Below are 16628 nucleotides of genomic sequence, written 5' to 3'. Positions count from 1 at the left end.
AAACACAAGACATATAGTACAATTCTTGCAAAACTCAACAACTAGTAGGGTAATAGACTCCCGATAATTTTGTTGTTGACTTTTTGAACACATCAAGATACTCCAACAAATAACCGACTTGGACCCAAACACTTTCCGGAAACATATCGGCCTCGCGTTCTTCAACAAGATTGTTATGAAAAGCTTGTAAAGTTTGGCGTTGGGCAAAAGCACACTTTAACATATGACAAGTTGAGTTCCAACGGGTTGGAACGTCCTAATTCGGCCCCAAATACTTTCTTTCAACCGACTTGCAATAGTTCTTATATTCAAGATGTCTTCTTTTACCACTTTTGAAGACATCTTGTAACATAAGTCTAAAGTATTTTAAATCATCACAAATGTGTTCATTGTCAAGACCTATTTGAACAACCAAGTTGATGATATGTGCAACACATCGGACATGAAAAAAATCCCCGAAACAAGGTGGTGAATATTTAATGATAAATTTTTCAGCCGCCTTAGTATTGTTTGAAGCGTTGTCAAACGAAATCGAAAATATTTTATTTCTCAAGTTGTAAGTCGTTATAACTTCATCAAGTAATTCAAACAATTTTTCGGCGGTATGTGGGAACGGGAAGTTTTCAAAAGCGATGGTGCGTTTCATCAATTGCCATGTCACCGGATCAACCCAATGAGCGGTGACACATATGTATGATTCGGGCAACCCGTGTGGTGCCGACCAAACATCGGTAGTTAAACTAACCATGGCTTCTAAAGAATGAAAAGACTCGATTAACTCTTTTTTAGCACACTCCCACAACCTGATACAATGAAGTCTTAAGGTAGTACGACTTACATGTGTGTATCTCGGTTGTAGAGTTTCGCGAATCAACGACGTCAACTCCGGGTCATCAAAGTGGTTAAACGGCAAACCTCGTTGAATAACGAACTTTGCCATTCTATCTTGAACTTGAGTCGTGTTGTAACGAAATAGTGTACCATCTTTACCCAAGTCAATTTGATCGGTCGCGCCAATCCCTTTCAACGCCTTGCAATATGGCTTCTCAATGTGCTTTCTCAAAGTAGAGTTGGAATCGTGCTTTAATATTGAACCACATAGTTTGCAACGAGCCTTTTGATAACCTTCGTCATCCACAATCAAATCCCAATTCTTCCATATGTCTTGGTTGCGGTTATGGTTGACTACCGTAACAACCCTTGGGTCCTCCGTAACAGGAACGGGGGCAACAAAAACACTCTTCTTAGCCTTGTTGTTAGTTTTTTTGATGGGTGCCATAATAATATTTAGTTGGATGGTCGGGTAAAGGAACGGGTTTGCTAAAGGAGTAGTATTGTAGTTTGTTTTTGAGTTTGGTGGTGAAACAAGTAATGGAAACAAGTTATATATAGGTTTGGGCATCAAAAACCGGTTCCAACGGCTATATTACCGTTGGAACCGGTTCCAACGGATCTATTGTCTCAAAAACCGGTTCCAACGGCTATATTACCGTTGGAACCGGTTCCAACGGCTAATTGGTGTCTAAAAAAACCGGTTCCAACGGCTATATTACCGTTGGAACCGGTTCCAACGGCTAGTTTGACTTTTGCTTGACCCTTCAAAAAAAACCCGTCGGAACCGGTTATTCCGGGTACGAACCAAACCGGTTCCAATTAAGAACCGAGTAGGAACCGGGTTGGAACTGGTACTGACATACAAATAGGAGAACCGGGTACGATTTTCGGGTACAAAAATACCCAAACCGGGTATTGTTTCAACCGGGTTGGAACTGGAACCGGTTCCTGTTCGGTTCCACCGGTTAGGTTCCGGAACCGGTTTTTTTGTGCACGTCTACATTCAAGTCCCTCAACTCCTCAGTATTACTTATCTAGCCTAAATTAACTAGTTTGCATCTTGAGTTAGCGTTTTATACTATGTTATCACATAACACATAAGTCTAACACATAATTATCACATAATTATTGTTTTTACGTTTTTCGTTTATTCATCAATCGTTTGCGTCAACTCGTTTGCTTTTCGGTGCAATTCCCGATAGACTACACATGTAGTAAGTGTTAAGCATCATTTAAACCCTAGTTTAAATGTAATGAAGTGTGCGTTATAGATTCAATGATCTTAAGTTTGAATTGATGGAGTTGGGTTAACGGAGTTAACCTGAAATTGACGATTGTCACATCATTCCCATGTTAAAGAATTTTCGTCCCGAAAATTTGAGTCAAGTCGTGATGAGTGTCTGAAAAAGTAAGAAAAATTTTCAGTTTGTCATATCATCCCCTAGTAGAAAGAAATTTCGTCCCGAAATTTAATTCATACCTCCGGTGATTTCTGACGGTTTGTCGGGTTTCGCGGTTTTCTGTGTTTGGTCAGCCCTTCAAAAAGGTGAGGATACTTCTTCATCATTTGATCCTCGCGTTCCCACGTGAACTCCGGTCCACGTCTCGAGTTCCAACGAACCTTAACGATTAGAATTTTGCTGTGCTTGAGCGTTTTGGTTTCCCAATCCAAAACCTCGACTGGCTCCTCAATGAAACGTAACTGTTCATCAACTTGCAGTTCCTCCAAATGGACTACTTGGGTTTCATCAGATAGGCATTTCTTCAAATTGGACACGTGGAATACATTGTGTACGCCACTGAGTTCCGTTGGTAGGTCCAGTCGGTACGCCACCGGACCAATACGCTCAGTTATTCGATAGGGACCAACATATCGTGGGTTGAGTTTGTTTCGCTTACCAAAGCGAACCACACCTTTCCAAGGTGAGACTTTGAGTAACACTCGATCGTTCACTTGAAATTCAAGAGGTTTTCGGCGCTTGTCGGCGTAACTCTTTTGGCGATCTCGTGCTGCTGCCATGCGATTTCGGATTCGAACAATCTTTTCCGAAGTTTCGAGTACCAATTCTGGACCAGTGATTTGGCTGTCACCCACCTCTGCCCAGCAGAGTGGCGATCGACACTTTCGTCCGTACAGCGCTTCAAACGGCGCTGCTTTAATACTTGCGTGGTAGCTGTTATTATACGAAAACTCTACCAAAGATAAGTGAGGTTCCCAACTTTTTCCGAAATCCAACACGCATGCACGCAACATATCCTCCAGGGTCTGAATAGTTCGTTCACTTTGCCCATCCGTCTGAGGATGGTATGCTGTGCTCATATCAAGACGGGTGCCTAGTGCGTTTTGCAGCGACTTCCAAAAGTGCAAAGTGAAACGAGAATCTCGATCAGAAATGATTGAGACGGGCACTCCGTGTCTAGACACTACTTCCTTCATGTAGACGCGAGTCAGTCTCTCCATTTTGTCCGATTCCTTAATCGCTAAGAAGTGTGCAGACTTAGTCAACCGGTCAACGATCACCCAGATGGTATCGCATCCCGTCGGTGTCTTAGCTAAACCCGTAATAAAATCCATTGAGATGTGTTCCCATTTCCACATTGGGAGTTCCGGTTGTTGCAGTAGACCAGATGGTTTCTGGTATTCTATTTTGACTCTGGCACAAGTCAAGCATTTGCTCACGTAGGTGGCAATGTCGGCTTTCATGTTAGGCCACCAGTAAAGTGCCTTTAAATCATGATACATTTTATCTGAGCCAAGGTGGATAGAATATCTGGACTTGTGTGCTTCGTCCATCACCAGAGTTCTCAACTCTCCGAACCGTGGAACCCAAATCCGGTTCTCAAAATATCGGACCCCGTCCGATCTGGTTTCAAGTTGCTTGTTCATGCCCCGCATGAGTTCCGATGGAAGATCATCATCTTTCAAAGCTTCGTGTTACGCCTCGCGAATCTGGTCAGGTAAGTTGGCATGAATCGTGAGTTGCAATGCTCGCACTCGTCTGGGTTTATCTGTTTCTTTTCTGCTGAGGGCGTCGGCCACTACATTGGCCTTGCCAGGGTGGTACTTGATGGCACAATCGTAATCTTTAAGCAGCTCGACCCAATGACGCTGTCGCATGTTCAGCTCCTTCTGATCGTAGATATGTTGGAGACTCTTGTGGTCGGTGTAAATGGTAAACTTTGTACCGTATAAGTAATGCCTCCATATCTTAAGGGCAAACACCACAGCTCCGAGTTCCAAATCATGGGTCGTGTAGTTCTTCTCGTGAACCCGTAGTTGTCGAGAGGCGTAAGCTATAACCTTCTCGAGTTGCATCAGCACACAACCGAGACCTTGTATAGATGCGTCACAGTGTACCTCAAAATTTTCTGTTCCCTCGGGGAGGGCTAGAATAGGGGCGCTACAGAGTTTGGTTTTCAACAGTTGAAAAGCGGATTCTTGCGCGTCACCCCAATTATACTTAGTGCCTTTGTGAGTCAAAGCGGTGAGGGGTTGAGCAATCTTTGAAAATCCCTCGATGAAACGTCGGTAGTAGTCGGCCAGTCCTAGGAATTGCCGCACCTCAGTCGGAGTCTTAGGTGCTTCCCAGTTTTTGATGGCCTCTACCTTACCGGGATCGACATGGATACCATTCTCGTTGATCACATGCCCTAAAAAGTGAACCTCGCGAAGCCAAAATTCACATTTCGAGAGTTTAGCATACAGTTGTTCCTTCATCAATAATTCCAGAATTACCCTTAAGTGTTCTTCATGGTCAGCTTCGTTCTTGGAGTAGACAAGAATATCATCAATGAAAACAATCACAAACTTGTCGAGGTACGCCTTGCATACTCGATTCATGAGATCCATAAATACGGCTGGTGCGTTGGTTAAGCCAAAAGGCATAACCAAAAACTCGTAGTGACCATACCGTGTTCTGAAAGCCGTCTTTGAAATATCCTCTTCGCGCACTCTTAGCTGATGGTAACCGGATCGCAGATCGATCTTCGAGTAGTAACTCAATCCTTGGAGCTGGTCAAACAAATCATCAATTCGGGGTAAAGGATAACGGTTCTTGACCGTCACCTTGTTCAACTCCCGGTAGTCGATACACATGCGGAAAGTCCCGTCCTTCTTTCGGACAAATAAGACAGGGGCTCCCCATGGCGATGAGCTAGGTAGGATAAAACCCTTATCCAACAAATCTTGCAACTGAGTGGACAGTTCCTGAAGCTCCGCCGGTGCGAGCCGATACGGGGCTCGTGCTATGGGTGCTGCACCGGGTGTCAACTCGATTTGGAATTCGACTTGACGAATAGGAGGGAGTCCAGGCAAATCCTCCGGGAAGACTTCCGGAAAATCTCGCACAACTGGTATATCTTCAATTCGCTTCTCCTCCGCGGGTTTCTCAACAATCTGAGCCAAAATTGCCGGATGACCCTTTCGTAGATACTTCTGCGCCTTCATGAGGGTAATGACGCTGGTGGTCATGCCGCTTCTCTCACCCCGGATCAAAATGATCTCGCCGGAAGGGGTAGTAATGTGAACTATCTTGTCGTGACATATAATCTCCGCTCGGTTCTCGGATAACCAGTCCATGCCGACAACGACATCGAAACTACTAAGCGTAAAAGGAATAAGGTCGATATCAAAAATATGACCTGACAGTTTTAACTTACATCCCGCAAGTACATGAGTCGTTACTATAGTCTTACCATCAGCTAATTCAACAGGAAACTTAGCATCTAACGGAGTTGGAGTTAAGTCTAAGAGTTGGCTAAAGGCTTTCGACACAAAACTCCTATCAGCTCCAGTATCAAACAATACAGAAGCAAAACAATCGTTCACAGGGAACTTACCAGTCACCACGTGCGGATCATTGCGGGCTTGACCCGACCCAATTACAAAAGCCCTTCCCTTGCCATTGCTTCCACCACTACTGCCACTTCCATTACCTCCGTTGTTGTCATTCTGTTTCAGCTTGGGACAATCTTTCCTGAAATGACCTTCCTGCCCACATTCAAAACATCCCTTCGTCGTCATAGGTGGTTTAGGAGCACCCTTTGCCGCAAGGTCTCCACTACATTCCTTCGCCTGATGACCCATCTTTCCGCATCTCTGACACTTGACACTGTCACACGGGCCAGTATGATGATAGTTGCGCCTATTGCACTTCGGATATTTCCCAGCATATTCGCTCGAACCTTGCCCGCTACCGTTGTTATTGTTGTTGTGACTTTGATTGTTAAAGCTCCGAGTGAATTCGGGCTTACGGTAGTGTTGTTGCGGTGGGAGGTTCGAGGAAGAGGATCTGGTGTTGTCAAACTTCCTCTTTCCGCTGCTCGGGTTGCTGTTGCTGTGGTTGTCATTACTCGGGTTGTCACGGGCTTTAGTGGTTGAACCCCTAGGTGGTAACGCACCTTGGGTCACAGCTTGATCCGTCAGTTTGTGAGCTAAACGGATCGCTTGTTGAATCGTGGCTGGTCAGGAAGATATCACCATGCCCTGAATCTGCGGTGCTAACCCATCGATATACATCTCAATCATCTTACTCGGCGGATCCACCATCCGCGGACACATCACAGCCAACTCGTGAGAACGGGTAGTGTAGGCTTCGATTTCTGAGCCCACCATCTTCAGTGACCAAAATTCTGACTCTAACTTCGAAATCTCCTCTCTCGGACAGTACTCCTCTCGCATCATGTTTTTGAACTCCTCCCAGTTCATCGCGTTAGCCAGTTCTAATCCAAGGATCTGCACGTTCGAATTCCACCAAGTGAGGGCAGAATCCTCAAGTGTTCCAGCAGCGAATTTGACCCTACTGGCAGGGGGACAATTGCACATCTCAAATGCCGACTCGGCCTTCTCAGCCCAACGCAGGAAGCCTATAGCTCCCTCAGTGCCCTAAAACGTACTGGGCTTGCAGTCAAGGTAGTTCTTGAAGGTACACGTTCCACTTGGACCTCCAGCTTGGTTCTGAACATGTGTGGCTAGAGCGGCCGCCGCATGGTCGTTCAGCAGAGTTTGGAGTTCAGCTGCAGTCAAGTTGATGTTACCACGTCCGTGTCCAGCGTTTCTTCCAGCCATTTCCTTCCTCCGATTCTCCTTCGGGTTCCTCCTCGGGATCTTCCTCGGGATCCTCCTCAGGCTCCTCTTCGGGATCTTCTTCAGGTTCCTCTTCAGGCTCTGCCTCAGGCTCGGCCTCAGGCTCTGCCTCAGGTTCGGCTGCGTTCTGAGCAAGTTGCATTTGTAAGACATCGCAACGCTCTAAAGCTATCTCGGTTCGGGTCCTTGCTACTTGGAGTTGCTCTTGCAAGTCTATCATCTCGGCTTGCATCTTCCTCATGATCTTCATCTGTTGATCACTAGCCTCTTGCATTTCCTTCATTGCCGCTGCCATGCGGGCAATCTCCTCCTTAGTCTCGGTTCCGTCTTTTAACAGTCCGGAAACGTTAGCTCTTGTATAGCGCATGTAACCCACGTCACGCTCCAAGCAAGAAACAACAGCTGCGAGAACTCGCTCTACAGGTTCGGTTATGGGTGGTAGGGTGTTGGGGTAAGCAGGGTGGTTCGGGTGAGGTAACGGGGGAACTTGCTCGCGATAGACCATACGTCTGATCATGTTAGGGTACCAATCCCAGCTAACGTCGTTTTCGTATATGCCTCCGGATAGGCGGTACCTCTTCGGTGCGGGAGCTTCGAGTTCCGGGACTACACGGGGTGGCGATGCGGTAGGTAACTGCGGTTCCTTCCCGTGAGCATGAGTCATCGGATCAGATGAGGATGAGGGTGGCGACGTCGACATTCCTACAGGTAAGCCGTGTATGCGCGCGCGTATGAGTGAAAGAGGTAAAGAGATAAGATTACAAGACTACACAAACCTATGCAGTGCGTATCATTATAACTAATGGGTCGTCGCGGTTATAGTCTAGTATGCATGCAGCTTCTAGTTCGCTATAACCAATGGCTCTGATACCAATCTGTCATACCCTCAAAATCCACTAACGGAGTTTTACCGTCAGAGGGTGTGAACTAACAGGATCGGAATCATTAGTTATAATCAAACCATAAAACAAGGTTTCAAAACCATGAAAACGTTTACGAGTAATTAAATGCGGAAGCGTAAAAACCCTTAACCAAAAGTTGCGTCACGCAGGACGACTTAAAACCAATGATAACTGTTAAAAGTAAGTTTGCATAACAAAAGCGTTTTCAAGCAATGCATGTTCCTAAACCGCGCGCCCGCCTCAGCTACCTGAGAATAACATACTAAAAGTGTCAACACAAGGTTGGTGAGTTCACAAGTTTATATAAAAATAAATGTTTAGCGTGTGCGTTACAGCGTTTTGCGTTACAGCGTTGTGCGTTACAGCGTTTTGCGTTACAGCGTTTTGCGTTACCAGATAGTGTTATGTCAATTATATATCTATAGGTAGCTAGCCTATAAAACAAGTATCACTAAGTGTTCGACACCGAAGCTGACTGTTTATCAATTTGCCTTGCCACTAGGTCGTCCAGACCATGGTATGTGTTTAGCCAAGATTACACCCGCTCGACGTCCAGTCGAGTTTAGCGTTGGGTGGGGTTTGTCAAACACAGTAGTACTACTCAACAGTGACTCGCTATTATCCAAATATTAACCGGTTCGATGTTATGAAGGACTTTAGTTTACGCGTTTGCCACTTAGTCTTTACAAGTGATATATAATCTATATTAACAAAATCTAAAATGCGTTCGGAGTATGTTATCTCCCCCAAGAGAAAAGCGTTTAAAAAGTTTAAAAAGGGGAAAGTGAAACTCACTGTTTGCAAAGAAATTCCCAAATTAAATCACCAAGATGCGCGTCATAGAAAAACTCTCTCTAGCGTTCTAAAACAACAAAGAGATTTTTCTAAGTGTCGGAATATTATCGAGTCTCTAGACCCGGCACATAATACCTATGCACATAACATGTGTCGTGTTTCGTTTGTGAATCGTGTGTGACTTTAACAAGTGTATTTGTGACACATTACATGTGTAAGCAATCATATACGTGTCATGTATTCATAAAGTACATCACTAGCTATTACTCCCCGTAAGGGCATTTTGGTCAAATCATGACAATTAACTAGCCATTATTCCCCATAAGGGCAATTTGGTCAAATTATGACAATCAATTAGCAATTATTCCCCGCAAGGGTAATTTGGTCAAAACATAACAATTATATAGCAAGTATCATGTTTCATGCGTTTTCACAAAACTCAGCAGCTAGTTTCACCGAGACAGAAATTCTACTTGAAAGATTGTACTATTCCACCGATCATAGCATCTCAATTAATTTACCAAAAATCATCACAGAAGAGTATATGTCTTAGGTTTCCAGAACATATTTAATTATATTTTCATTCCACATAGTTTTCTCACAATAATCAAATCATTACAGCAAACTCATAACAGTCAAATTCATGCGCAACAGAATGTTATTTGCAATTCCCGTTAAACTAAAAATCCAATAAATGCAAGACCACTTGGGTTAGGTTTCTAACTAAATGAGTCAACTTCCAGAAGTGGAACCAACCCAATTGGTCTCGTAGTTCATGAGATATAACATTTACAAAACAACCTAACAGCAGGTCTAACAGCTCAGCTTTGCACAACGTTTTTGTAAAATCATAAAAGTTAACTTCTACACGTCCAAAAATTACAAGTTTATATTCTTTAGAAACTAGACTCAACCTAGTTTACCGTAGTATCAATAATCTCAACCAATTTTCAAATTTACACTTCGTTACAGTCACTTAAACATCAATAACACATTCTGTCCAGAAACTGTTTGCATCCAAACTCAACATATTAACTATCAATGAACTATCATGCATTCATATAACACTCTAGACTCCATAAACACCATCCATGCACATCAATTACACATTACATACATGATTAGGGTTTTTGTTTGAACTCAAATCAAAGACACAACAATTAACGTGTAACAATATCAATACTAGTTATCATATCATTATCAAATCAACAACAATCATAGTAACACAACACCATATCAAAATCGGTAGCTAGGGTTTGTGATTAACCCAACAAACATCAAAATCAAGTATAAAGGATGCATAGGATAATCGATTATACCTTCCTAGCACCTAATTCTTCAATCAAAACTTGAAATTGATGGTGTATATGTGTGTGTATGTCGACGGCAGCCAAGGGGAGAGGGGCTTGGGTTTCCGATCGGGGTTAGAGGAAAAGAAAAAGAAAAGTGTTTTAGGTTTAAGGTTTAGTATTATTTATAAACATAACATGTTACATTCAAGTCCCTCAACTTCTCAGTATTACTTATCTAGCCTAAATTAACTAGTTTGCATCTTGAGTTAGCGTTTTATACTATGTTATCACATAACACATAAGTCTAACACATAATTATCACATAATTATTGTTTTTACGTTTTTCGTTTATTCATCAATCGTTTGCGTCAACTCATTTGCGTTTAGGTGCAATTCCCGAAAGACTACACATGTAGTAAGTGTTAAGCGTCATTTAAACCCTAGTTTAAATGTAATGAAGTGTGCGTTATAGATTCAATGATCTTAAGTTTGAATTGACGGAGTTGGGTTAACGGAGTTAACCTGAAATTGACGATTATCACATCATTCCCATGTTAAAGAATTTTCGTCCCGAAAATTTGAGTCAAGTCGTGATGAGTGTCTGAAAAAGTAAGAAAAATTTTCAGTTTGTCATAAAAATGGACCAGACCCTAATAATATCTGAGATAGACAAGAAAGGGACCAGACCCTAAAATATCTGAGATAGACGAAGGAAAGAGGGACCAGACCCTAATAATATCTGAGATAGAATGGACAGTAACTATATAGTATGAAAGTAATAAAGTATGAATGTACGTATGAAATAACGTAATGAAAGTAAGTTAGTAAAGTAATTATTATGTATCTTCGGATTCATGATTGAAGGTAAGTGTATGTAATGTATTATGCTTGATTAAATAGAACTCACTCAGCGTAGCTGACTTTTAGTATGCACGTAAGTGAGTAGGATGAGGCAGCTCGCTTGAGGGGACACGTGGCAGAAGAATAAGAGTCTGGCATCTGAAGACTTATGATGTTTTAATTTTAATTACTTTGCTTTTGAAAGACAAGTTGTTTGTTAAGGCAAGTTTTGGATTGTTATGAAATGTTTTATGAAAGCTTTTATGTGCTGCGTAAAGTTTTAATTAACTCTGATATTCGAACTGTGTTTATGAGTAAATCCAACATCCAAAGTAGGGCTACCAGTAACAGGGCCTTACACAGTTTCAGCTCCATATCAAGGATATCGTCACTAGCATCAATATAAATAATGTTTTCATTGCAAGTTGTGATGTACAATTTTATAATCCGTGCCTTAATGTTGTTATAATTGACAAAAATTTATATACGTTTTAGCTTTTGTTTTAGTTGAAGATCATATATCACTTACAATACATCTAACTGTCAATGGGGGATTTCTTAGTATTTGTTAGTATTTGGGTGATTTTTAGGTATTACAATAAAAAAATAATTGGGTTACATCATATATATGAAAGAGTATACAATAATGATGTATTTGTCGAATGATATGTCATGGTCTAATAATTAAACATTGTGACTAGTTGATAATTTTACTATTAGTTGGGAATTTTGTGAAAGGTTCCTGTAAAAGGTTTCATTAATGAGTTGTAGGGAGGATTTATGTCACCACAAACAGAGACTAAAGCAAGTGTTAGATTCAAAGCCGGTGTTAAATATTATAAATTGACTTTTTATACTCTGAATATGAAATCAAGGATACTGATATCTTGGCAGCATTTCGAGTAACTCCTCGACCTGGAGTTCCGCCTGAAGAAACATGGGCCACAATAGCCGCCGAATCTTATACTGGTACATGGACAACTGTATTGACTGATGGACTGATGGACTTACGAGCCTTGTTTGATAAAAATCCCACCCAAAATTTTTTAAACACGATCTATCATTTTCTTATCCGGGTAGGGGAAATATGATGTTATAAAACTCTAATTCGATCATATGTTTTAAACAATTAACGTATGTTTTGAACATATGTTATAGCATTGTACATATGTTTTTTGTTGTTTATTTACACCGATTTTTTTAACAATTAACATATGTTTTATATTCTTTTCAGAACGGAAAACCGCTAAGAGATCTACTTTTGGTGCGATGGATTTCCAAAGAGTGCCAAAAAATGCAGATTTGTTCAAAAGTTGACCGAAGCTTGTGAGAGAGAGAGAGAGAGAGAGAGGAGGAGGAAAGAGAAACGTAGGAAAAGAAAGTTGAACTGATGAAGGAAAAAAAAGGTAGAAAAGAGAAAATTGAAGTGATTGAGAAAAGAAAAAAGTGAAAAGTGGTAAAATGTTAATTTACTAGATTGCCTTTTGTATTTATTTAAATGTTTATTAAAATTGATTTTAGTATTTTGTTAACTTTTAATATGGACTACACAATCAATAAAATTATTTAAATATGTGATCTACAATGGGTTTCAATGGTTTTCACAACTCAATATGGTTTCATTATAACCCAACCCTATATATATATATATATATATATAGTAAGGATCTTAAGATAACCCTTTGAAAATTGATAAATTTGAGAACCATTTTGGATCATTAAAAAACCTTTTAAAAAATTATAAAAAAAAATTTTAAAAGTAAAAAAACCAAAATTCTTATATTTCATTCCGGTTTCATAAAAAAAAACTTCGTATTATACATATGTGTATTATTTCATTTAATATCTAGTTACGCAATTTACACATATGTATATTATCATTTACCTTAAATTGTACATATGTGTATAATAAAAAAACATTTGTGTACATATATAGACATATTATACATATATGTATAATTTAGCAAAACCGAGACGTTTTTTTATGAAACCGAGATGATAATAAGAATTTTGGTTTTTTTTACTTTTTTTTATTTTTGCGTTTTTTTGTTTTGTGATTTTTTTTATTTTTGATTTTTTTGTGGTCCAAAATGGTTCTCAAAGTTCTAAATTTCAAAATAGTTCTCACATGATCCCAATCATGTGTGCGTGTGTGTATATATATATACACACATACACGAAAACTTTTAAGCGAAAAAAAATTATTTTGAGAGCTTAACGGTGTTCGGTCCGTTAAACGAGTGTAAACAATATTGTTTTTTATCATAGTTATAACATTTAAATCAAACAAAAGAAAGAAGAAAAAACGGATACCGGGGGACTCGGACAGGGGTCTCTGGGTGACTAAGACTTATAATGTTTTGCACCTGCCATTGGGGCGGGTGTCTTACCTGGTTATGGAATGGATTCGAAAATTTAAATATACAGATTTCAAATCACCCAAAATCCATATAAACCCTAATCGAACAATCTCAAATTGATACATGATAGCTCTCTGTCAATCGAAATTGACAGAGGGATTTTGCTAAGCATCAAAAACCGATCAATAAACACCCAACAATTACCTAGATTGAGTTTGGATTGAAGGAGAACGAAGAAATGGGTTTTCGGCTTAGAACTCAGAATTAAGTTGATATTACGCTGCTTCTGAGTCACAGTTGAGTTAGGGCCTAGTTTAGTGTTGATGTAATGAGTGTGCGAGTCTATTTAATTGCATTATAGTCACGTATATATAGGGTTTTGAAACCAACTGAGCTGCGGTTCGAGTTAAATGCAAAATTAATTTGGTTTAATTATATAGTTGTCAATTAATCGTTATTACCATAAAGATTATTGGCGTGAAGGTTAAGGATCAACAACCAATTGAAACAAATCCCGGATATTTTGGGTCAAAACAAAGCAAAAGAAGGAAAGGGAAAGGTTGTCGGTGGTGATAAATTGGAAAGGAAGAAAGAAGAAGGAAGAAGTTTGTTCAGTTGGCATATCTAGTCCTTGAGGTTTAGTTGTGATCACAAGAGGGTAAAACTATACTTTAGGGGTTAAAATGCATATGCTTGATAGTTATAATATTAACGAACATAATAGAATTGATAACGCGCGAAAAACGTAATAAAATAAATAATATATAAAAAAATATGAAACCATAATTTAAAACGGATCGAGTTTCGGATTTGAAATTAAAGGATGTTACAATCGGGTCCTCTGAGACATCGGCGCACGCGCTCGCATGTACTCCTTCGTGCTTGTCCATTTCCCCTCTTGCTTATTGTGATGTCGTTTTCCGCCGTAATGGACGCTACATATCCTTCTTCATGTGTTTTCTCTTGTTTTTTTTCTTTTTTACGGTTATGCTAACCGGGACAAACTCTGGAGTAGAATGTAGTTGCTTGAGCTAGAAACACGTTTTGCTGAAACACGGTCTAAATGGCGTACTCGAGTCGCTTGGTACGAACATGGGACATGAAACTAAACTTGGTTGAAATGTATGGCTCGTGTTGTTTGGGTTGCTCGGGTTTAGGGGGTGCTCGGGTTCTTGAATTTATTAAAGATCGGGTGGTGGGGATCTATCTATTCTAATACAAGGAAATAATTGTGACACGTGTCGCTTTGTGGTTAAACCTTACAATTCTTTTCCCTAACATATGTCATAGATAAATAATTATTCATTTTCCTTTTACACTCTATTTTTATTATATTAATACATTTTAGTTAATAAAAATAAATATCAACATATTATATTACTATAAATTTCAAAATATACTTGGTGAAATCCAAAAATCAACAACAGCCCACGTTTGTTAAAGTTGTAACGAATATGTACATATAATAATTAAGTTGCATTTTGGACCCATCTCTTTAATTATTATATACTATCACCAAGCTTCGCAGTCATTATTATAGCATTCGGTGACGGAACCATAAACTTGTAATCGAAAGACCACAATATAATTTTTGTTTATATATGTTTCGCGAACTTATTTAAATAGTTGATAATGATAGGAGGGTCACGAATTTCCAAAAAGAACTTTTTACATATAATAATATTATTTTTTTGTAAACTAAAATTATATATCAAACTAAATAATACAATTGATACGTAAAACATAAAAGAAAAGTAGAGAGTTCATCTTTAAAAGGAAAAACAACATTTTAAAAAAATATTATAAAAGTACGATTCATGTTTGCACTCAAGGCACAAAATATAACAAAAAAGAAAAAAAAAGCATTGATATGAAAAACATAAAAGAAAAGTAAAGTATTCATCTTTAAAAGGAAAAACAATATTTTAAATAATATTATAAAATAATAATTCATGTTTGCACTCAAGGCACAAAATATAAAAAATAAAAAGAAAAGCATTTGAGTCTGCATCTTCTCCCTTCTCTTCTTGTCTTCAAATTCTTCAAGAGCATTTCTGAACCACCGCAGCTGAAGTCTCCCTACAAATCCGACGACAAAAGTAACTAACGGTGGGCACGGACTGGTGCTGAGTCATATACTACATGTACCTGCAAGCACGACATTCCGACAGCCGGACAGTGAGCGCCGACCCACCCTAGTTATAAGCTGGATCTGCCCCTGGATGGGGGCACTGGCAGACCTATCTTATGTGTAAGGGGGGTCGTCGTCCCCAATGAAAATTTTTTTTATAGTGTATATGTGTTGCAATCCTGACCGATCCATGTAAAATTTTAACACTGAACCATGTTAAATTTAAGTCCGAATTTAATAAGAAAAATTTACATATATACAATTTTAATTATATTTCCCAATCATTCTATACGGAAAATTTAAGTCCAAACTCTTAATCCAGTATTCATCTAATAACCTAACTAAAACTATAAAATAATAAATAAATAAATAAAAGCGTCGAATAGTTTAGCAAGCCTTATTAAAAAATTTCGACCCATATGAAAAAAAAAATTGGATTTGTCACAAGGCGTGTAAGCGTTTTTTTTTTTTTTTTTGCTTGGAAGAAGCCCCCAGTTAGGATGCCCTTGTAAATACGAAGTACTTGCAAAAGAGAAACAATTTTTTTACATTCTCTCTATATATACGTTACCCATGAAAATATGTTAGAACATGGTTTGTTTGTTTGTGCCAATCTACTAATTTCAAGCGGGTGACAATAATACAAGTTAGTTTAACAAAGTGGTCCATAGCTCCCAAACTCATAAGATAGCCGATCTAACCCATATCACATATATGTACAAAAAAATTATTGGGTAAAAAAACGAATTCTAATTTTATGACGTTTAAATAATTAATTTGTGAAGGGCTCATATACAAAATAATATTAACATGAGAACATAAGAAACAATACAGATCTACAAAATAATGTAAACATAGAAAACAATACCAACTACAACACTATTTACATAGCAATGTTTTATAATAATAATAATAAAGAAAAAAGCCTAATAATAACAACAAAATAATCAGAATCGGCAACAACAAATACTTATAACAACCAAATGAAAAAAAAAACCCACTAATAACAACAAATATAAATCAACAAATACTTATAACGTCTCATAATCAGAAATTAGTAAATACGAAAAAAATAACAACGCCTATTATAGCAAACCTAACAATAATAGCAAATTGGTTCTTACTATTTTCATGTTCAGAAATATTTGTATTTGAACCCGAATTAAGAAAATAATCTGAACATGTTATTTTATTTGGTTATTAGCATTTTTAAAAAATTCTATTACGTGTTGAGATTTTTTTTAATAATAAATTGAAATTTTTCATCACTCAATAAAAGGAGAATATCTAATTATTTATGCCTTGCTTAATCGTTTAGTCTTTCACCAACCAAAGTGGTTGTCAAACATTTTCATAGATGTTTCCGTGAAGATAGTGGAACATTATCAG

Source organism: Bidens hawaiensis, unplaced genomic scaffold (genome assembly GCF_021521415.1).
Source record: "Bidens hawaiensis isolate Kalapana, Puna unplaced genomic scaffold, B.hawaiensis_p1.1 tig00008945_1, whole genome shotgun sequence".
Classification (NCBI taxonomy): Eukaryota; Viridiplantae; Streptophyta; class Magnoliopsida; order Asterales; family Asteraceae; genus Bidens; species Bidens hawaiensis.
The sequence above is the reverse complement of the archived record's forward strand: the minus strand, read 5'-3'. Positions refer to the sequence as shown.